A 24,337-nucleotide genomic window follows, 5' to 3' on the forward strand; every position below is an offset into this window, starting at 1 on the left:
GCGTTGGCCACAGTGCAAAAAGAAGAGGCTTTTCCTGGAGCAAATGCATCTAAGCTAAAAACACTGCCTCCGATGACCCAGGATTCTGCACGTATGTGGCTTTTAGGAACAGGAATACCGTTAAATGCAAACTTGGAGAACTCACTAGAAGTTCAGAGAACCAACACCAAACCATTTAGTTAAGAGGCAAAAAGTATTCTGACCTGAAGCTCTGCCTTCGTCATAATCCCCCCACCTCCGCCTTGGACGATGCCTCTCCCCTGTGATGTTTCGGGAAGGATGATAGAATTCAGCCATGGCCTCCTAGTATAACCATGATCTAGTCAACAACCTCCATCCTGTTTTCTTAAGTCCACAGTCACAGGCACCCAGAAAGAAACACACCGTAGGATTGTACTGGTATGTCCCTGGCAGACATACCACAGAGAAGGGCTATTCAGCACTGGGGCTTACAGAGTCCCCGGAAGTATCACTCTCAGCAAGGAACAAAGAGCTCACTTGGGTTTCCCATTTTCTCTCTCTGGAGTTGCTGGGTGTTTTTTAATTTGCTGAGGAAACAAGAGTCAAGCTTTGTTACCGTGGGCATCTGAGTCCTCAGTCATTCAAGAAACATTTATTGTCCACTTTGGGCCAGACCCTGTGCTATGCACCGGGAAATGGAGAGGACGTGGTCCCTGTTCTTGAGGAGCTCAAAGCAAGGGAGACAGACGTGTAAACAGAGACATACATCCGGTGTGATAAGGGCGAAGGTGGGGAGGGGATGCGCAGCTCAGTCTTGGAAACCAGGGAACGTTTCCTGGAAGAGGTGATGCCTAAACTACGCAGACCCCTTCCTCCCACTATGGCCACTGGAGGGTAAAAGCTGTGCCAAAAGGGGGCTTAGGTCAATACTAAGACTTCCCACGCGAACCTCCTCGGAAACTGAGAAAGTTCATTGATTCTCTACTTACAAGGCAGATGAAATAGGCAGCAATCTCGCTGGTAGGGAAATGTGACTAGAAAGAAACAGGGCGGTTTACCTGGGGGAGGGGAGCGGCAAGTAGGCCTGTTCCTCTTTCTCCTCCATCCCTTTCCCTATTGGCAGCAATTCAAACACTCCCCCTGCGCCTTCCGGAGAGTAATCTGCTGCTCTTGCCTGCTTCTGGGAGAGGCATTGCAGCCTGTGGTCGGTGCAAAGAGGACTAGAAAAAAGAAGCCTAAGTTCTATCCCGGCTCTTCCTCCGTAAGCCATATGACCACGAACAAGTCCTTTCCTCTCTCTGGGCCTCCATTTTCCCCTTGGTACAAGGAGGGGTTGGGCTCTGCGCTCTCCAAGGCCCCTTCCAATTCTGATGCTTTCCGATTCTCTGCTTGTCCAAGGTCAGACAGACATGGGGCAAAAAGAACAACCCAGCCAGTCAGCACGGTGGCCTCTGTCATCTCTTTGTGGATGCTGGGGCCACCAGAGGATGCTGTTCCTCGAGGCTCACACCCTTCAGAATGCAGGCTGACATTCTGCTTCCCACCAGGGTAAGGAAACAGCGGGCTTGCAAGATTTGGAAATTAAAGCCACGTGAAAGGCTCACCATTAGTAACAAAAGCCCTACATTATTTCCCTCTGGTTGAAAAAAAAATAGGAAAAAAGGTTGAGATTTTTCAAAATAAAAAAAAATGATGAGCTATATTCTTTGGAAAGTATTTTTATTAACAAACCTTTATATTAAGAAATGATGAAATTCTTTCTTAAAACCTTGTCTATGTGTTCAACTACAACAAAAAAAAGGGTTGACATTTTTCAAAATAAATCTACTGCTTCTCTGCCATAGCATATGGGCCAGTAAGCATGTCTGTGAATCAGACATCAAATATTTCCTTTCTTCCCCAACATCGCTCTCTCTGTGGGAACAGGGAGTCTTGTATCAATAATAGCATTAAAAGGGAACTACCCTGCACCACAGCTAAGCTGCAGTTCCCACCTGCCAATCAGAGAAAAGCGATTCCAAATCCTACAGCTATTACTGTCTGCTTCTTCTCTTTTGAAGGACCCTTTTATTCCTTTCTTTCTTTTCATCTTCTTCGGCTTTTCATGCCAACCCTGAACACTTTGGTGATACTCAGGAGTGCGTTAGGAGTCTGCCTCTTGTTAAGCTTCGCTCAGAAGAGAACTGCAGGTAATGGGACCAAAATAAATCTCAGATTTAACTTCTCTCTCCCACAAAGCTGCCGTCCTTGGCTGTCGTCACTGTTGCCACCATTTAGGGGAAGGCGGCTACATACCAAACTTTGGCACCCCAGGAGCAGCCATCCAAACTACACACACTTGCTCATCTGCAAATGCTGACCAGGGTGGGGCTGAGTCCTAAGGGCTCACAGTTGGGAAGAACCTTTCTATAGCCAGGTGCTCTTTACTGAGATCGTTCCCTGCAAAACCACCAACCGTGGGAGGTCTCTCGTCTCTCAGCTAAGTTTCCCCAAATGCGTGCGTGCCTTTCCTCACACACGTCTCCCTGCTTGGAATAGCTTTCCCACCTGACCCAGCTCAAATATCACCTCCTCCGAGCAGCCTTTGCTGACTCTATCCCCTCCCAGGAAGAAGTAATCCTTCCTTCCTTTGGATTCTCCTGGCACTTCTTGTTCTTGCTGCTATCATAGTACGTATCCCATGATGCAACGGCCAGCTGGTGACCTGCCTGTCGCCCCTGAGAGACTGTGAGCTTCTTGAGGACAAGGGCTGCAGCTGATATTGGAACACTTAACCCTGAGCTCAGCCCAGAGAAAGTTTCAGAACTTGAACCGAATTTGGGGGGTGGGGGGTTGGTAAACGCAGCCTTCAGCAGTGATGTCATAAAATGGTCCTCTACAGCAATAAAATTTGATGAGCCTCAAAATGAAATGTGGCACCACAGACACACTTGATTTTAGGGCTTGGGAAGGTACATCTTCTAGCCACATGAGCCTGGGGCAGAAATAACTATTTCCTTAACTAAACTCACCAGATGTTTTGCAATCAAGCTCACGCATTGTTTAGTTCAGGTAGACCAACATGATGTATCTGTGCGAGGCAGACAGCTGCTGGACAGCACTGAACTGCGGGCTACATGCCTATGGGGAATGGCATAGTGCGGGGGCACGGAAAGAGCAAAGGCAGCCTGGTACATTTATTTTGAATTGGGCGATTCACTTGTATAAAAGCAAATTGGAACCCTTGGCAGAGCCGTTCAGCAGTATCAAAGATCTATAGTCACTGCAGCCTAGTGGGAGGAGTGCCACTAGTTACAGTTGCTTGGCTGTAAATAAAGTATCCCCTGGAACGACGCATTTTAATTTGAAGTGATTCTATCAGGAGCAGCTGACAAACCTTTCAAGGAAACTGGCAGTGTGAAGAGGAACCTCTATACCAATAGGAAAAGGGCTTTGAAAAGAGCTAATGAAGTTTCAACACTCAGCCCTGAACATGAGCTAGGCCCATTCGGATACCAGTCAGTGTATTTCAGAAACAGAGCCAATTAACCAGGGTGGGGGGCTTTGGAGGTCACACTTCCCAGCTCCCTTCTTGAACTTTCCTGTGAAACACCAGGAGCCAACAGCCTCCTCCCAGCCAACCTCCCACCACAATCTGGGCGGACCAGGCTTTATCTCCAGACTGGACAAGGTCCGATCTGCGCATGTGCGCTTGTAACACCCTCCTCCGATTCCAGTGCCTGAACGGGCCCGTGAACCCGGTAGGTGCTCAATAGATGTGGACGGACTGGAATATCTGGAGGAGGTGTTTCGTTTTGCTTTTTAGTAAGGAAAGATACCGATCACCAAAAAGAACCAGGGAAAGCCTGCAAGCCACCTTGCCCGGTTGGTATCAAACCAACAGGAAACGGGGTAAGGAGTGAACAAGTAAACCAAAAGCCACAACCATCTATTTTTAAAACTACAACAGTATGTGGGCTGTACAGTAGTGCTGCTAGCTTTGTTTTTATCTACAGACATCTGTTTGGGGTTTCTTTGGCTCCGGTACTTGATTTCTGCAGTGTGATGGGCCAAGGGTCTGGGAATTGGGTAGAATAACTTGGATGTTTCTGTGTAGCTGCCCAAACAGACAATGCTGTGTAGCTGCATTGTCTGCAGCAGGAAGAGAAGCTCTCAAAATGCTGGGATTTAACAAGTACCCAGGAAAATTCCCCTGATCCCAAACTCCCACCCCCTACCACCCCAATCTGCAGCTGGTACCTAAAATTACACCACTCACACAGCAAGGCTTTGGCTTACGTATTCACCCATGGGCTTGAACGCTTAATGCATATCTCTTGAATTTTGATTCAGTGAAAGCTGAGAGTATATACTAAGCCACAAACACCAAATCACAGGTCCACGGGTCCTTGCAGAGCAAGCCAGATGGAGACTTTACAGGCCAAGGATTTGTTTTGGAAACGCTCTACATGGTTTCTTAATCCACAGTCTAGTCACCCACAGCTCAGCCCAACCTCTGGGTACACAAAGAAAGATCTGGGGAGAGGACAGCTGCCGTTCTGGATCCAGCCCACCCCCAAAGAACCCTTAGGAGCAGTGTGCCCCACAAGGGGAGTTGTTTCCTGTGGCAACAGCTGCTTCTAACCCCTCTCCCCCATCCTCCACTTTTCAATGAGGTCATCTACTCTTCAGCTGCACAATCGAAAAAAGTAAAGAGTAGGTCTCCTGAGTTATGATTGTTATTAAAACTAAACTCCATCAGCACATTCTCAGGACTGCACCTGGGAGGCCAGATGCATGACGCTGCCCGTTCTCAGGGCTGCCCCTGGCTCCCAGGGACCTGAGTGCAAAGCCCGGACAGGGGTCATCACACATTTCAAATGCAAAGTTTTCGGTATGTGGCCTGACCGAACAGGAGAGAAAGGGGGGACAAGCCCCCCCCCCAGCTACTCTCCTCTGGAAACCCCTCCCCACCAAGGAGTACTCCCTCCTTCTTGTGCACCTGGAAAAGGAAGGTCAAGAAACCTCGGTGCCCTGGGATCCCACCTAGGAATACCATTATTTTCCATGCTGTCTCTTCCGGGATTCTCCCAAGGGCCAACTTTGGTTCCTGAGCCATTTCTCACTGATTAATCAATCAGCAAGAAGGAAACAGCCCTGCAAAACTCGCAGGCCTCCTGCAACATGTCTCCAGAGTAATTCCTGGGTCTGTACTCTAGTGGAAGCATGCCCCACCCCAGTCCCAATCTCACAGCAACTCTCTGGCCCCTCTGTTTCACAAAGGAAGAAATGGAGGTTCTATGGGGCTAGGTAACTTGCCCAGATCACACAGGGAAGAAATTCACAAGCTCAGATTGATACCCAAGTCTGTTTGAAGCTGGAGCCAATGTTCTTATACATGAAACCGGATGGAGTCTCTGGCATGCATTTTCTAGTACTTCCCTCTGCTAACCCCCAAGTGGCAGAGCTGTTAAAGAACAGACACCAGATTCAGCCACTTATTCCAATGGGAATCACACCGCCTGGCTTTGAAGGATCTTCTTGCAGAGATGCCCGTCGGAGATGAGATGGTACGCTCCGAGCTAGGGTCAGCACCACCTCCTCCTGGATCCCAGTTCCCCGCAAAACAAATCTTTCCACCAGAGTCAAGTCAGAAACCGGAAGAGCTCAAGTTGGTTCCACACTGTGCTTTCATTGATGTGGTCACCTGAGGGAATAAAGTGAAAGCAGTGTCTCTACCTCGGACCAGGGTAGAGACACTGAGGGGAAGCGGAGGGGTGGGGGAGAGGTCTGTGCCTATGACATTATGCCTTAAATGGATATTTGTCTTCTCTTGTCAGTACTGATGTGAAAAGAGGGAAAAGAGGCAAGAGAGTAAATAACAGGAAGGATGAAATCTACTCTGGTCTTGTCACCTTCTGGGACAAAGGGCGGGTTTTCCAGAGCTCTGGCTGAGGGGCAGACCCAGGAAGCAAAGATGGCCTCTGTATGCTCTGGGAAGACAGCTTTCCTCTGCAGGAATAAAGCAGCTGCGGGGAAAGCTCTGGCTGGCTGGGCACAGAAGGGTGACCTCTCTTGGATGACACCCTGTTTCTGTGGCTTCGGCTTCTGACCACTGCCTGGCCTCTTCACAGGGCTGGAAAGCTGCAACTTTCGGAAATGCCCACTAAGCTTTCTCGAAAGAAATTCCTTGTCAGAAGCCAAGGAGTGTAATACAGCCTACTCCAAGGAGAAGCTTGTTGGGGGGAAAGAGTACTATGGCTTTATTTATATACAAATAAAGAGAATGTAGGCCAAGAGGGCAGTATGTACAGTTCTCTCCCAGGAAACTAGCGCTAGAAATTTGTTTTGTATTTAGGCAGCTGGACAGGACTAGGGTGAGGCAAGTGAGGCACTCACCTTGGGTGTAAAATTGAAGGGGGCGTCAAAACACTCAGTAATCAAGATGCTTTTTAGAGTAAATGTTTGTATCTTATAATAGTTTCAGATTTACAGAAAAATTGTGAAGACAGTACAGAAAGTTCCCATATACCCCATACCCAGTTTCCCCTATTATTAACATACTGGATTAGTAAAGTACCTTTGCCACAATCAACGTTATTATGAACTAAAGTCTATACTTCATTGAGATTTCCTTAATTTTCACTTGTTTCTGTTCCAGGATCCCACATTACATTTAGCTGTCCATCTTCTTAGGCTCCTCTAGGCAATGACAGTTTCTCCACCTTTCCTGGTATTTGATGACCTTGACAATTTTGAAAAGTACTGGCCAGGTACTCTATGGGATACCATTCTACTGGACTTTTCTTGATACTTTCTCATGCTTAGACCAGGGCTCTGGATTACTGACAGGAAGACCACAGAGATAAAGTGTCATTCTTATCACACCAACCATATCAAGGGTATGTACTATCCACATGATTTATGACTATGACTGTTGGTGTTGGCCTTGATCACCTGGCAGAGTATTTATACAAATTATTTGGAATTACCCTGCACAGGAGATTTGTTTCTTCTTACGCATTTATTTAATCATTAATTTATATCAATATGGACTCTGATATTTATATTATACTTTGTGTTATACTCCAATACGACTGTTTTTTTTCTCAGTTGCTTTTTTTTTCGGCCGCACCACGCAGCTTGTGGGATCTTAGCTCCCCGGCCAGGGATTGAACCTGCGCCCTTGGCAGTGGAAGTATGGAGTCCTAACCACTGGACTGCCAGGGAATTCCCAATACTACCTTATTTATTTTATGTCTCAATTTTTTCCAGCTTTGGCCATGGTAGTTCTTTCAGCTGACTCCTGTGCCATACCCCCATCAATGTTTCGCTTTTTGGATTTTTTTGTTTATTTGTTTTTTAGCACTTCTTTACTTTCTGGCACTACAGGATACTCCAGGCTCATCCTGTATATTTCTTGCCCCATTCCTAGCATCAGTCATTTCTCCAAGGAGCCTTGGTTACTTTTACTGGAGAATGCTATTAGCAACCAAGATATGAGCGCTACTTGGATAAATCATGTTTTAATGCAATATTCTAAAAAATCAAATCAATAAATTCTCGCCTGCAGTCTATCTGCCTGTTTTTGTAAATAAAGTTTAATTGGAACATGGGATGGCGTTAGGGTGGGGCAAGAGAGGCAGGAGTGTGCAAGGGCAGAGGTGGAGACTGTCTTTATGTATAAGTTTCACATGTGGTTCACCCTGGATTTCTCTGCATTTATTTTGAGTAAAACGTATCATCAAAATATTATTTACTCTGATTACCGAGATTTTTAGCACCCCCTTAAGTTTTGTACCCGAGGTGACTGCCTCACTCACATCACCATAGTTTGGGCACTGCTATGGAGCAGTCAGCAGTCGGGCTTAGAGTCAGTGACCCAGCTGAACTTGTGACTGCTTCCTAGGAAAGGGTGCCGCTTAAGGTCCACTGGGCATCGGAATCTCCAACAGATTGCCAGACCTCAGCCCAGCCCTCCTAAATCACACTTTCTGGGAAAACGTTCAAGAACCTGCCACTTTATTTGTTTGCAATATTTAGATAATTTTATTATTTTTTAAAAATTCTAAAGTGCTTTACAATTTTCAAAAGTTTCACACACATGATTTCATATAATCTCATAATAACCCTTTTCCCCCCATTCCTCTATTGCTCCTCCCTGCTTCCCTCTCCCCACTGATAACCACTAGTTTGTTCTCTATATCTGTGAGTCTGTTTCTTTTTTGTTATATTCACTAGTTTGTTGTATTTTTTAGAGTCCACATATAAGTAATATCATATAGTATTTGTCTTTCTCTGTCTGACTTACTTCACTTAGCATAATGCCCTCCAAGTCCATTCATGTTGCTGCAAATGGCAGAATTTCATTCTTTTTTATGGCTGAGTAGTATTCCATTGTATGTATGTGCCACATCTTCTTTATCCATTCCTCTGTTGATGGACTCTTAGGTTGCTTCCATATCTTGGCTGTTATAAATAGTGCTGCAATCAACATGGAGGAACCTGCCATTTTAACATGAAGGAGTCTGTGACATCTATCCAGTGTGACCCCAGGTCTGATGTTTGGGAACCACTAAGTAAAGCCATCTAATATGAGTCTGTGGATGGGAAGGTGGCATGAAAAAAGTATACTCTAAAGTTACCATGCTCTCCTTTGTGTTTAATGATGACATTTGTTTTGTAATTTCAAATAATATCAATGGAGGGGGGGAGTGTATGTGCAACTCCAATTGAGATCTGGGTCTTTAAAGTGGTTGCACAAGGTTGATCCTGAGCATGTGTGTCTGGAGGGCCCAGAAGTTCCACTTTGGATGTGTGTCCGGTCCCCTAGCATCTTCTCTTCCACTCTCACTTACTTACCAAGTTGGGAGCAGTGGCTATTCACTTTGGACTTAATCAGCCCACAGGTATTTGCTAACCTCTCTTGCTGACTCATTTGCCCCTTGAGCGCTCACTCCCCCTTCTCCCTCTTCCCTTTGGCCTCTCTCTTGGGCTCTGCATGCTCTCCATCTGGCTTGCCCTGTGGCTTCCGGCACGTCTCATTCTCTTTGCTCTGCGGGCACTCTTTTCTCGAGGTCGCTCACACTCCTGGGTGTTCTCTTGCCTGAGCTTCCTCTATCCCTCTCTTTCTGTCTCTCCCACAGCTCTCACGACCTTGATCTCACACATGATTATGAACTCGCTTTCTTTCTCACTCTCTCATGCTCTCTTTCTTCCTCCCCAGTCTCTCTCTATCTTGCTCTCCCATTCCCTTTTGTGTGTGTGTGTGTGTGTGTGTGTGTGTGTATCTTTGAGAGCCAAAGAGTCATTTCCCTAAACAAACATAGTACCCCAGAGCAGAAGAACTAAGCCAGCTCCATGGGGAAAAAAGGAAAAAATGTTTTCACCCACAGTGAGGAAAATGCCATTGGGTCCAAGGCTCTCAAGAGTGATCTCAGGGAACTTCCCTGGTGGTGCAGTGGTTAAGAATCCGCCTGCCAATGCAGGGGACATGGGTTCGATCCCTGGTCTGGGAAGATCCCACATGCCGCGGAGCAACTAAGCCCATGCGCCACAACTACTGAGCCTGCACTCTACAGCCCACGAGCCACAACTACTGAGTCCGTGACCCGCAACTACTGAAGCCTGTGTGCCTACAGCCTGTGCTCCACAACAAGAGAAGACACCGCAATGAGAAGCCCACGCACCACAAGGAAGAGTAGTCCCCGCTCGCCTCTACTAGAGGAAGCCCACGCAAAGCCATGAAGACCCAACGCAGCCAAAAATAAATAAATAAATTGATATATATAAAAAAAGAGTGATCTCAGAAAACTCTTCAATCCCTTGGGGCAAAAGGTGCTGTTTGGCTATACATGTGCAATCTAGCATCGTCTATTAAAGATAAAGCAGGCGGCCTCATTAGAAGCAATCCAGATTACCAAAGGGGAAAACCACTTCACAGGGAGGGCCCCCTGGGAAGCCCTAACAGCTGGGGCTATTTGAGACTAACTGTCTAACTCACCCTTAGGAACAGGAAGCTGAAGCTGAGGGAGGAGGTTGTTGTAACTCACCTCAAATGTGCTACCAGCAAAAGAAGTTCCCACAGTCGAAAGCCAGCATCTCTGAGATGCAGCCAGCAGAGAGGCGAGCCTTCTGGAGAGTTGCTGGAGGATTTCAGAAACAAGCTTCAAGGATGGAGTCACTTTGATTTCTGGCACCAAGACAGGCTGGAAGGCTCACTGAATTGCCTCCGGAAACTTCTCTCTGGGCCACTCTCTGCCAGGGAGCAGGGAAGCATGGTTGGTGGCACTTGGGCAGATGCTGGGTCGTGTATGGGTGTGATCAGACTGCAGAATCGGGTGGAGGGAGTCCCAGGTGGAGGCTGGCCCACTGGGCACTCTGTGTGTGTGTGTGTGTGTGTGTGTATCTCTGTGTCTTTCTGTCTCTGTCTCTGTGTCTTTCTCTGTTTGCCTCTCCCTCTTCCCTCTTCCCCTCCATAAGTGAAAAGTTAGCTGAAGGCCCAGCTGAAGGAAGGGGTGATTTAGGCAATGCTGTGGTGTTTTTATGATACTTCTAAAAGTCTTTCTGAGACAAACACATGCCACAGGCCAAAATAAGACTTGGGCTGTTCAGAAACTTTCCCCTTTGTTTGAAATATCTGCCTTTTAAGAGAGATTTAACCATTTTGTTTGGGGCTCATTTATAGGAATCCATCTAACTGTAGCAACATAAAAAATCATTCAGTTTCCAGAATGCAGTCTTTTTTCTATTAAGCTCTTTCCTCAAGGAACAGAAAGAACTAATTCAGTGGGAGCCACTGAATCTCCTGCCCTATGAATAGGAGGCAAAATTCATTCTTCCCAAAATGAACAAAAATGAGAAAACAAAATACCCTTGAGCGTGAAAACTTCAAATATTTCTATTTATTAAAATGCAGAGATGGGTCTTCAAGAACACTTTTCAAATTTCAGCTCATGGATGAGGTTAAAACTAAAACTGTTAGAAACTAGTCCTACAATTTCACTTAATGTATTTTCAACACAGGGAGATCAGCTCCATGCTTTGTGACCGCCTGGAGGGGTGAGATAGGGAGGGTGGGAGGGAGGGAGACGCAAGAGGGAAGAGATATGGGAACATATGTATATGTATAACTGATTCACTTTGTTATAAAGCAGAAACTAACACACCATTGTAAAGCAATTATACCCCAATAAAGATGTAAAAAAAAATAATAATAATGGCCACTTACTTAAAACTCTCTTAGTAAAATAGGAACCAGGAATAAACAGAAATGAATGAGAAGCTCTCCTTTGGGGTTACTCCTTTTCAATGTACCTCCTTGATATAACTTTTGTGAATAATCAGATTATTCCTACCCTCCCTTCCATATGACTCCTGAGAGCAGTGTTTCAGTAAGTTCAGTTCAAAGACCAATTACCTCAGAATCACTTGGAGTTACTTGCCCAAGAGTTGTTTCTGTGGTCTCACCATGGTTCTGATTCTACAAGAATGGGGCCCAGGAGTCTGAATTTTGAATGGGCACCCTGGGTGATTCCGATGCAGGCTAAAGTGTGAGGATCACTGAGTTAGAGCAAGACTCCAGACGAAGCACATTTAAATTACAGAGCTCCCTTATGTGTCTAGCTACTTCTAGAATTAATATGAGAAACCCCATTCACCACCCATCAAAGCAAAGTTGCCAAAATGTGTTAGTCTTCCCTACTCCCTTTCTGGTCTTATAAACTATGGCAAAGTTGCCCAAGGTAGGGAGATGGTTTCCTAGGAAGAGGCTGCTCTTAGAAAAGATGCATAACGGTTCATCCACGGATGAATGGAATGAATGTATAAAGAAGATGTGGTATATATACACAAGGGAATACTATTCTGCCATAAAAAAGAAGGAAACTGTGCTATGTGCAGCAACATGGATGGACCCTGAGGGTATTATGCTAAGTGAAATAAGTCAGACAGGGAAAGACAAACACTGCATGATCTCGCTGACATGTGGAATCTTAAAAAAACAAGCTCATAGAAATAGAGATCAGAATTGTGCTTGCCAGAGGCAGCGTGTAGAGAGGAGGGGGGAGTGGGTAAAGGTGGTCAAAAGGTACAAACTTCCAGTTGTAAGATAAAGAAGTTCTAGGGGTGGGGGAAGGGACGAAATAGGTGAAAGGGATTAAGAGGTACAAACTACGAGTTATAAAATAAATAAGTCAGAGGGATGTCATGTATAGCAAAGGGATTACTGTCACTATTTTATAATAATTTTGTATGGTGTGTAATCTATAAAAATATCGAGTCACTATGTTGTATACTTGAGACCAATATAATATTGTAAGTCAACTACATTTCAATAAATTTTTTTAAATATAAATAAGTTCTGGGATGTAATATACATCATGATGACTATAATTAACCATACTATATTGTATGTATGTTTGAAAGTTGCTAAGAGAGTAGATCTTAAAAGTTCTCATCCCAAGGGAAAAAAATTGTAACTGTGTGAGGTGACGGATGTTAACTAGCCTTACTGTGGTGATTATTTTGCTATATATACATATTTCAAATCATTGTGCTGCACGCCTTAAACTTATACAATGTTAAGATGTCCATTATATCTCGATCAAACTTTTTTAAGAGATTTTAAAAACTGATAGAGCAACCAAAAAGGCCTGACTAGAAGTCCTGATCCCCACACAATCTGCCTGAACATTAACTACACCAAGAAGCTTGCCAAGCTTGGCTCCAAAGGGCGAGAGAAGCCTTTTCAGGGAGGCCCACAGCCTCACCAGACAAACTGGCCACAATACCAGGCCTTCACAGACATTTGCCAAAGCGGAGAGTATTTTCACCAATGAGCCTTCTTCAGTGTTTGTCATTTTTCCCACTTCTCACTTGATTCCTGAGCTAACTGGAGCTTCTCTCTTTTGTCCTTTGCAGCTGACTCATCAGCCTTTTCCCTTCCTCACACAGCCTGGTGCAAGAAGCCTACGAACTGACCCGCTGCAAAGAAGTAGCCAATCAGGCTGCCCCTGAGTGCTGATGACCTGGGCCCCTCCAACCTGGGCGGTGGGAAGAAATCAGCAGCTGCAGAAACAAGCGGAGACTTCAGAGGGTTGCATTTTCCCTGAGGGTTATCTGGAACATGCCTCCCAAGACTAAAATTCCTCTCCTGGAATGTGGCAGGATGGAAAGTCAATGCAAAGACACTGACCTGCTCACCTCCTTCCCCAGGCTTTCCCATAATTTGTGGACAGGGGTGTTAAAAATCCATCCCTCCCCTCACTCCAAGTTTCAAGCCCGTTTTCTCTTTCAGCCACAAGACAAAGAAAATAATGTGAAGTAGGACAGACAAGCATACAAGAGACGGTATCTGTGTTGGCAGGAAGGAATGAGAGTGTATCTCTTCGGATTGTCCGCTCTGCTCTCTGATAAGTCAGTCCTAGGCTATCAGAGTCTCTTCTATTTAGGAATGCATTTCTGACTGACTTTTGGAAAACTATTACTATCTATAATTCAGCTTCCTGAACTCCTCAGATTTCTGGAATGGCTTACAATCCGAAAGAAATCGATTTCGAAGCAAATAATTTGGCTGGTGGAGGGAGGGAGTGCGGAGTGATTGCTTAGTGGGTACAGGGTTTCCTTTTGGGCTGATAACAATATTTTGAACTAGATAGTGATCATTTCACAACGTTGTGAGTGCACTAAATGCCGCTGAATAGTACGCTTTAACATGGTGAATTCTGTTATGTAAATTTCACCTCAATTTTAAAAAGCAAGTAATTCGGTGAGGAAGAAGCTTGTTCTGAGTCCTGAGCAGCAAAGAAACAGAATCAAGATGAAGCAAAATCCTGCAAAACAGCTAAGATCACAATGCTTGGTGAAAACAGCCAAGATTTATTGATTACTCTGAGCTGAGCCGTATGCTACATTATATGCCTTATTTTTACCGAATCTTCACACAATAATCCTACGAAGTAGGTTCCATTTATGATTCACTGAGGAAACTGAGGCTCAGAGGATTCAACGTTCTGCTCAAGGTCACATAGCTAATGAGTAAAGACTTGGCTCCAACTTATGGCTCGCCCTTCGCAGCTGACATCTCCTGAGGGAACACGTGCCCCATTGGTTTGCAGCAGGAAGAGACTTCTCTGCCCACAAAGGTTCAGTTTCTTTACACGAAAAGCTTGATATGGCAGAGTTAGGAAGGCAGGGGCACTGGCGACCAGAAGAGCAGTAACGTGGGGTGGGGTGGGATAGGGTGAGGAAGGAAGGAGGATATGCACTCAGAGTGAAGACAAGTTTTAGAAAGGAGAATGCATCTGTGTGCGTGTCTGTGCGTGTGTGTGTGTGTGTGTGTGTGTGTGTGTGTGTGTGTGTGTGTGGAAAGAGACAGCAGGCGTGTGAGAGACAATGAGAACTATTTGATTCAATAGAGGGGAACCGGCTTGGTAAATGCCCACCTTCCCACTCTGCTCTCAACACATATAACTCACTCACTCTTGAAAGCTGGGCATCCCTCACTTGCTAAGTGTATTTGTCTGAGGGAAAAGAGAATTTGAGGCCCAGGCCGAAGGCACTGGCTTTTTAACAAGATGTTCCATATGTAACCAATAAAAATAAAAGAATAATACTCTGATTACTAAAAAGACTTGTAATGACTCCATTTGGGGTGATATGATTTGTATTCAATTCAGCTTAACTAAAAAGAGAGCGCTGTTTCCTGGGATAAGATATGAGAAAAAAAAAAAAAAGATCACTTTCTATCTAAGACCCTTCCAACTTATTCAAGGAATAAAGAAAAAAACGACTTTTGCCTCTGCTTTGGAGCCGAGAAGGCTGCAGAGTCCTGGCTAGTTGACCCTAGAAACTTTCAGAAAGATGCAGGAAAAGAAGGAAAATTACTTTTTACCTGTCTGAGCACAATTCCCTAGATTAAAGCGCTCCACAGGGTAACTACATCTGTTCTCCTTGGTGCGGCCCCCTCTGCAAACCCCCAGAGTGAAAAGAACTTGTGGCTCTCAGGGACTGAAAAGGGCCCTGGGAAATGAGTGCCCGGAAGTCAATAGGCCCGCTGCTGCTGTGAGAGGGGAGAGGCTGCCAATGGGATCCCACTGCGAGACAAACCCCAGGAGCGCCCTCCTGCAGGGGGCAAGCCAGCACCAGAGCATCCTGGGAAGCCAATCCCGGGAGTGGGCATGAAGTTCTTTGACCCTGAAAGTGTAGATCCCAAGCCCTCCCATTTCCCAGGCCAATCATCCTCTCACCAGCATCTCTACTTCCCCATGGGCAGAGGCAGATAATGAAGTGCCTGTTCTAGCTCATGCTGCTGCTTTAAAAAGGGAGTTTTTTGGGTAATTGGTCCATGTGAAGAAAGTTATTGCATCTTCTGAACCATTAGGTCCCAAATGGCAATACCAAAGCACAATGGCTACAGTCACTGCCTTTGGAGACAGTATATTCCTAGCCATTTCCTGCAGAATGACAGAGAAGACCGAAATGGCAGAGGGATGAGTGCACTGGCTTTATGAAAGGCAGGTCTGAATCCTCTGCAAAAACTCCATTAAAGATATCACTCCTTATATGACATATGAGTCCACATGATAATTCCACCTCACCTTAATGTCCCCATCTGTACAATGGGGCTCATTATACATACATCATGGGGATATTGGTGAGGACTCAATGGGATAATGAATGCAAAGTGCTTAGCCCAGTGACTGGCACATGGTGAGCTCTCGAGGAGTATTAACTATTATTGATATAAAATGATAATTTATCATTACTCTTTAGTATTTTAAAGAAGCTTGTCTCTCCTGAAGAAGAGACAGAACTCCATTTATCAGATGAGTACTAAACAACCCATCACATTCCACTTATTGTCTTTGCTAGAATTCAAAGGCAAACTGAATGCTCCACGGATCCTTCTAATGCTCCTGGATTTTGAGCTCCTTGAGGACAGGGGCTATGTTTGACTCAGCTCTGCATTTTCAGTGGCAGTCCCAGGACCCAGTGCACGGGGCTTAATAAGTGTTTGAAATGACTTCCATCCCAAGTCCTTGATGGAAACCACTTTCACCTCCTCTTCTCCCTTGCCTTTCTTCTACAAGGTTTCAGATCTCTTTCTAAGTTTCAATTACTTAATAGTTCTTATTGGGAGTCCCTTCGGGCCCTTTTTAGAAGTAAGTGGGGAATAAATAATACTGAATCTGAAATATTTCTCTATAATAACCCTACACATGTCATCTAAAAGGGTGTCCAAAGAGGAGTGACAATATTTCTGTGGATCCAGAGGGAAAGGACTGCGAGGTCAAGGAGAAGGGCTAGAGTGGCAGAGGCCAGAAAGAACCCAGAAACGGCCTGTGGGCATACTGGTCTATACTGACATGATGTTAGCTCCTAGCAGCTCTTGCCAGAAGACTGACTTAAAATAGCATTTCCCCTTGGGCCTCTGTTGCTAACATAGTGCAGGAAATAAAACCCACTCATATTCTTCCTAGTCTTAACCTTTTTGGACAAGGTAGGTGACAGGGAGTTGCCAGCAGCATAGCATCATGGTTAAGAACATAGAGTCCGAAGCCAAACGGACTGGGTTTGAGTCTTAGCTCTGTCACTCACGATCATGTAACCCTGAGCAAGTTTCTTAACCTCTCTGAGCTTCATTTTCCTCTTCTGTGAAATGAGGATTACAATAATAATATTGTCCTCATTAGGTTGCTGTGAAGATTAAATGAGAATTACATAAAGTCCCTGGGCCACTGCAAGAGCTCAATAAATGTGAGCTGCTATGATTACTTGACCTGCAGACATTAGCTCTAGGCTTGGATAACTGAACAGCTCAAAATAGTAGAAAGAATCCTGGGACTAGGAGCCATGGGTTCAAGCCTTGAAGAGTGGGCTGTGGGGCTAATTTCTCCTTTCTAACATGGTAAAGGCATAAGTTCTATCCATGTCCCATGATTAAAGTTTTAAGAACCGAATGAGCTAATGAATGTGAAAGTACTTGGTGAAATGCAAGCATTCTGTGCAAATATAAGTGGTATTCACTGGGCATTCCCAGAGAGAGGGAAACATTACACTTAGCTTATAAATACTTGGGATATAAGCCTTCTGGGGCGTTCCTGTTACCATGCTGGGGCGCAGAGAAGCAGCATGCAGTTCAGACCCCACATGTCCTCTCTGTAAGAGCTGTGCTCTGCTCTCAAATCTCTCCAGGTCCCCCCCCTGTACAGAAGCTTTTAGATGGGCCTGCCATTGTTCAAGCTTCCTGCCACCAAGGCCTCAGTGTAGGAATCATCTTTCAGCTGTGACACATCTAATGTTGCTCACTGTGACCATGCTAGGGACATGACAGTGTGACTGAGGGTTTGAAGCTGACTGTCACAGTTAATGGCTCAGCCCACAAGACTTGGAGGCTGCCTGTGTCACCCCTTGTCCAGTTGGCAGATGGAGTGGTATGGGGAGCTGTCATCCATCACCCAAGAGAGATCGATCTCTCCTGATAGAGATAAAACAATCAATGTGTTTGGATTTCAATCAGAGAGTATATGTTTTCTCGGAATAGGTCTTAATCAGTTTGTGCCCTGCCAGATAGCATGTTGGCGTGCAATGTCAGCAATGCAGGAACAAATGTCACTCGGAATACCAAAATAGATCTAATGGGAGAAACATACTTCAGCATATATCCGTGCTTCCCTCCTTCTAGACTCTGTGAGACAATTCTTACAGCATGGTTACCTGACTCATTAGACTGATATTATTTCAACATGAGGAAAGAATGGATTTTCCCAAAAAGGGAATAGCACAATTCTATTTCTGGGAGAATCTTTTGTATTCAAAGCTAAAAAGGACCCAAAGATCCACCAATCCAGTTTGCCTCTTTTCTAAAAGGAACTGAGGCCACAAGAGGGCAAGTGACGTGCCCGAGGTCACACAGCTGGTCAATGGCAGAGTTAGACTTTGAACCCAAGAAATACTAACCATTTGGGAATGGGACGTAATGCAGGAAACCAACCATGAAAGGCATTTAAACAATCAGTGATATTCTTGGAGAAACAGTGAAAGAATAATGGTGTGTGTTCTCTGCTTCGTAATCTAGATGATGGCTAAAATCCCTTCAGCGTTAGCAGTCCAAGAGACTATGACATGACATTTGCATTACATCTCTCAGGGACCAAATCCCTGTTCTATGAATGGAGGATATGGGGGCACACACTGTCTACAAACTCTCAAGCAGCCAGTTGAAAAGTAGAAAATTCAACCAGCCTCCTGTTTCATGAGTCCTAAAGGGAACCATCCCTCCTGATCTGTCTGTTGGGTGCCCATGCAGAAATTCCCCACAGGCCAAGCTGAGTCTCCCCTGCCCACCAAATTAATGGACACCCACTTACAGGGATGGGCTTTTCCTTCCTTCAAGAACCAAAGGTGACTGTATGCAGTACTTGGGATAAACCAGAATGGAAAAGAATATTTAAAAGATTGTATATATTGTATAACTGAGTCACTTTGCTGTACAGCAGAAATTAACACAACATTGTAAATCAACTATACTTCAATTAAAAATTAAATTAAGAAAAAAGAGAACCAAAAGTGAAATTTCAGGAAATGTCCTCCCTCTGACTATGATTTTTTTAAAAGGACTGCGGTTGTTGGTGTGGTTTTCATGGTGGTCCTCCCAAGTGCACTTCTTGTGGACATTTCCACCCAATCGTACTGCAGAAGGAACAAGCCAGAGAAGACCCACCATCTCCTAATTTTATTCTGTAACCTCTCACTTGCTCAGGCCTGAGAGAGTAAAGAGATTCTAGTCTGCTGTATTTCAGTTCCGGGTTTTCTCACTTCAAGAACTTCAGGTCAATATAGCAAATAAATTTTCGAGCCCTGCTGAGTACCAAGCACTGTGTATCAGAGCTGTGGCTGCATGAAGTGGGAGTGGGGTGCAGGGTGGTACACCTCCTCTGTCCTAAAGGAGGTTGCAGGCTAGGGAGAGAGAGATGCAAACTACTTGTTTTTTTAACATCTTTATTGGAGTATAATTGCTTTACAGTGGTGTGTTAGTTTCTGCTTTATAACAAAGTGAATCAGCTATATATATACATATATCCCCATATCCCCTCCCTCTTGCCTCTCCCTCCCACCCTCCCTATCCCACCCCTCTAGGTGGTCACAAAGCACCCAGCTGATGTCCCTGTGCTATGCGGCTGCTTCCCACTAGCTATCTATTTTACATTTGGTAGTGTAGATATGTCCATGTCACTCTCTCACTTCGTCCCAGCTTACCCTTCCCCCTCCTCGTGTCCTCAAGTCCATTCTCTACGTCTGTGTCTTTATTCCTGTCCTACCCCTAGGGTCATCAGAACCATTTTTCTTTAGATTCCATATATATGTGTTAGCATACGGTATTTGTTTTTCTCTTTCTGACTTACTTCACTCTGCAGGACAGACTCTAGGTCCATCCACCTCACTACAAATAACTCAATTTCGTTTCTTTTTATGGCTGAGTAATATTCCATTGTATCTATGTGCCACATCTTCTTTATCCATTCATCTGTTGCTGGACACTTAGGTTGCTTCCATGACCTGGTTATTGTAAATAGAGCTGCAATGAACATTTTGGTACATGACTGTTTTTGAATTATGGTTTTCTCAGGGTATATGCCCAGTAGTGGGATTGCTGGGTCATATGGTAGTTCTATTTGTAGTTTTTTAAGGAACCTCCATACTGTTCGCCATAGTGGCTGTATCAATTTACATTCCTACCAACAGTGCAAGAGGGTTCCCTTTTCTCCACACCCTCTCCAGCGCTTATTGTTTGGAGATTTTTTGACGATGGCCATTCTGACTGGTGTGAGGTGAAACCTCATTGTAGTTTTGATTTGCATTTCTCTAATGATTAGTGATGTTGAGCATCCTTTCATGTGGTTTGTTGGCCATCTGTATATCTTCTTTGGAGAAATATCTATTTAGGTCTTCTGCCCATTTTTGGATTGGGTTGTTTGTGTTTTTGATATTGAGCTGCATGAGCTGCTTGTATATTTTGGAGATTAATCCTTTGTCAGTTGCTTCATTTGCAAATGTTTTCTCCCATTCTGCGGGTTGTCTTTTGGTCTTGTTTATGGTTTCCTTTGCTGTGCAAAAGCTTGTAAGTTTCATTAGGTCCCATTTGTTTACGTTTGTTTTCATTTCCATTTCTCTAGGAGGTGGGGCAAAAAGGATCTTGCTGCGATTCATGTCATAGAGTGTTCTGCGTATGTTTTCCTCTAAGAGTTTGATAGTGTCTGGCCTTACATTTAGGTTTTTAATCCATTTTGAGTTTATTTTTGTGTACAGTGTTAGGAAGTGTTCTAATTTCATTCTTTTACAGGTAGCTAGGCATTATTATTCCCTTTTTAAAGTCAAGGATATCAAAGCTCGAGATTTCCAGCTAATCAGTGGCATAGCCTGGATTTGAAGCCAGGCAGTCTGGCTCTAAAGCCAAGCATTTTTCTAAAAGTTTGGTCTACAAACCTTAGAATCACTGGGGGGAATTCCCTGGTCGTCCAGTGGTTAGGACTCCAAGCTTTTACTGCCCAGGGTGTGGGTTCAATCCCTGGCTGAGGAACTAAGATCCTGCAAGATGCCTAGCACAGCAAAAAAGAAAGAAAACAACAGAATCACTGAATCACTTGAGGAGCATGTTAAAAGCACAGATCCTGAGCCCCAGGCCAGACTCAAGAACCAGATTCCTATTCGTGGGGCCCAGGAATTGGTATTTTAAACACAAGTAAAATGAACGCAACTGAAGTTTGAAAACTACAAAACACATTAACAGTAGTCAATATTATGGGTAAATGAATTTTTTCATCATTAATTTACTAAGTCATGTAGATTTTACCCTGATATGGTTGATAACATATCTAAGAAAGGTAGACTATAAGGCTGGCCACCTGGGATTTGAGGGGAAGAGTGATGAACAGATGGCAGACACTGGAGAGGGAAGCAAACTGGGTTGCAAAGACAATGGCTACGGAGGACGGTGTCAGAAACTGGAATGCTGGGGCTTCGGCGGTCTAATCCTGGCCCTGCTGCTAAGTAGGTCACTTGACCCAGAGCAAAAATGCTCAGCTTCTCTAGGGCTCACTCCCCTCTTGGAAAAGAACAGTACATAGTGTATGTAGCCCAGCAAACTAGAGCACTGTAACAATCAAATAATAGTGATGTAGCCAGTATGCCAATGAACACTGTAGCAATGACACCCCAGGATTAGAAGCTAATCACCTGGGGCACTTATCTGATTCAGCAGGACTGGAGTGGGGCCTTGGACTCTGCGTTTCTCATAAGGTCTCACATGATACCCATGTGGTTGGTCAACAGACCACACTTTGAGTGGTAAGGGTCTAACCCATTCTATCATGAAAACATTGACCTTAATGGGCTATAGGAACACCTTTTTATCCATATTGGCAGGAAAGTGAACAGCTCTAAGCCAGAAAACATTCTGTGGTGCTGTGGTTGCTATGTACGTATCACCAATTATCACATCAATTTAATACAATGAAATGCACTCAGTTCTAAAATGATACTGCGTGTAATGAAGTCTTGCTTCCGTACTCCAGAAGACACCTTTATTGGGCACCTGTTATGTTCCGCTGACAAGGTGAAGTGATTTCACATGGATTATCACATTTCATTCACTCAATAACACTATTCAGTAAATAACTGTTTATTATTTTATGGCTGAGAAGTTAAGTAAGTTAACTTGCCCCGTGCCACATGGCTAGAAGATGACAGAGCCAGGAATGGAGCTCAAATCTGTCCGGCCTCAGCAGCCCAATTACAAAAGCCTTCTATAGTCAGTGCAAGATCAGCAGGTTCTAGGCAGGCAGAAAAGACCAGGGACTAGGAACGTGGCCTCTCTCAAAGAGAGCTCCAGTGGAGCTAATTGCTCCAGGTGACTTCAACATGGCCGAGAACTTGTGTCTCAAGAGGCAACTATGCCACTGCTATTGGCAGCTGCCACTCTTCCCAACTGCCCTTTAATGAGCCTCCATGCCAGGTATGGTGCTCTGTGCTTTGCATGCCTAATATCTTTTCTTTTTTAAAAAAAATAATAACTTTATTTATTTATTTATTTTGGCTGCTTTGGGTCTTCGTTGCTGTGCATGGGCTTTCTCTAGTTGTGGCGAGCGGGGTCTACTCTTCATTGTGGTGCACGGGCTTCTCATTGCGGTGGCTTCTCTTGTTGCGGAGCACAGGCTCTAGGCCACCGGGCTTCAGTAGTTGTGGCATGTGGGCTCAGGAGTTGTGGCTCGCCGGCTCTAGAGCACAGGCTCAGTAGTTGTGGCACACGCACTTAGCTGCTCCGCGGCATGTGGGATCTTCCTGGACCAGGGCTCCAACCCGTGTCCCCTGCATCGGCAGGCGGACTCTCAACCACTGCGCCACCAGGGAAGTCCCTGAATGCCTAATTTCACTTACGCTTCATTGCTCTCCTTTTATTCTCACGTTTCAAATGATGAAAAAAACCCACAGAGAGGTTAAGCAACTTGCCCAACACTATATAGCTATTAAGCAGGAGAACCGGGATTCAATACTACTCCTGAATGGAATGCAAAGCCTTTTTTAAAAAAACATGATGTTATGGTGTTTCCACTTAGTGAGTGGACCCAGCCAGGCTATCCTGAAGACGAAACGCCGTCCTCCTTATGCAGAGCGCTTTGGTAATGACCCAAGCATCCACGTCTACAAACGGGCTCCACGGGGTCAACCCTCAAGGTGAGTGGGACCCGCCTGGTAAAAGAGATACCAAATACTTTATCAGACCCACCATCTTGGACTAACCAGCGTCTAGGACTGTGAAAAATAAATGTTTGCTGTTTATAAGTAAAAAAAATAAAATAATAATCCTCACCAAACATTTTGGGAAGTAAGTATTACTAACCCCCATTTGACAGATGAGGCAAATGAGGATCAGAGACCTTCACTTGCCTGACAACTGAGCTGAGCTATGCACGCGCAGGACTCTGCCACCAAAGCTGGCACTCTTCCTACTGGAGTACACTGGCCATCGGGAACTAGGCACAGCACTTTAGCTTAATTATCACGGTCAACCTCTCATTTCTCCCCCTTTCGTTAGGCTTGTCCATTGGTGTGACTTTGGTTTTTCGTGGATCTTCTTTCTAGACCATTCTAAGTATTCTTTCCCAGAAGAAATGTCTGCACACATAAATCCAAGCCGTGGGCTTCTCCTAAGTGCTGCTTAATATTTTATTTTTCATCAAAATTCTAGGCATAAGCAACATTCAAATTTGCTTCTTTTATGTGATGTGATTAAAAGTCCTGAATAGTGTCTGTATGAATCATCAGCCCTCGTGAAAGCTTTTCTGTAATAGCATTCCCCCTTTGAATAATGTGCTGATCCATTGATTAAATCAGTTCCAAAGGTTGAATCAGTGAGGTAAAATCGGCAGGCAGAAAGGTATTACCAGACACTAATTCTCCTTCCTCGGGGCGAGCTCCATAAGTGTATAGCAACAGAATAGCTTTGCAATCTTCAGGGAAGTCTATGGTGCTGAAATGAAACCCATCAGACAAAAGAATATCTTTTCCCAAGCACAAATTACCCTGAGTTTTATGAGCAACAGGTAAACAAGTAACTTTTGAAAGTGAGAAGACAATCATATTTTCCATTCCACAAAGGTTTTATTTCACAAAAGCCTGCAGCATTAGTACTTCAGAGCAACAGTTAATTTGTCCTCATTCTTCTTCAACCTGGGGCACTGAATACATCGGCTTCAGGAAGGGAGAAGCCAGCACACATCACTGAAATAGACCAGCTTCCAACCCATAAGAAGAAAGTGTCTCAGGGGGAAAAGCGTATGCATCAATTGCATTTCGAAGACATCCACTGCCGCTGTTCCAGCCACTGACTTCTTTGCCAGACACTTAGAGCTCTTGAATACCCTGTCTCATTTCAAGCTACAAAAGCTATTCTTTAGTGATGGCACAAGAGAAGAATATCACCTGCTCCTCAAAATCTTTGGCCTTGGTAGACAATTCCAGGCAAGCCACAGGCACGCCCTCACGATTCCACAGAGACAAAATGCCCTCCAGGTGCCCTGAATGAGGTGAGTACAAAGGAGGAGAGGTGAGTGGGGCAGAACTTGCACCACGAGCTGAGAGGAGCAGAACTTGCAATGGCTCTGAGCAACTGATCTTCCTAAGTCTTGGTGTCATGGGACTTGGAGAGCCCACACTATCTTCAGCAATATGTGCCCAGACTCACCTTTGCTGGGACAAGAGTGCCTGCCCTTCTGCTGCTCTTTTATGACTGTTACAACTCACTTATGATAGATTTCCTTTTCTCCAAAAGGGTTGTCAATATGATCATCACTTCTTAACTTGATGCTGGCATAGTGCTAAGTATTTTGCATTCACT

At 44.7% G+C, this 24,337-nt stretch overlaps 1 protein-coding gene across 6 annotated transcripts in view; it reads right to left on the minus strand.

Annotated features, from left to right (window-relative positions):
- Window positions 1-24,337, minus strand: part of HS6ST2 (heparan sulfate 6-O-sulfotransferase 2) — a 291,233-nt gene that overhangs the window by 116,824 nt on the left and 150,072 nt on the right. The gene's annotated exons all lie outside the window — the stretch shown is intronic.

The sequence above is a fragment of the Globicephala melas genome, chromosome X (genome assembly GCF_963455315.2).
Source record: "Globicephala melas chromosome X, mGloMel1.2, whole genome shotgun sequence".
NCBI classification, from domain to species: Eukaryota; Metazoa; Chordata; class Mammalia; order Artiodactyla; family Delphinidae; genus Globicephala; species Globicephala melas.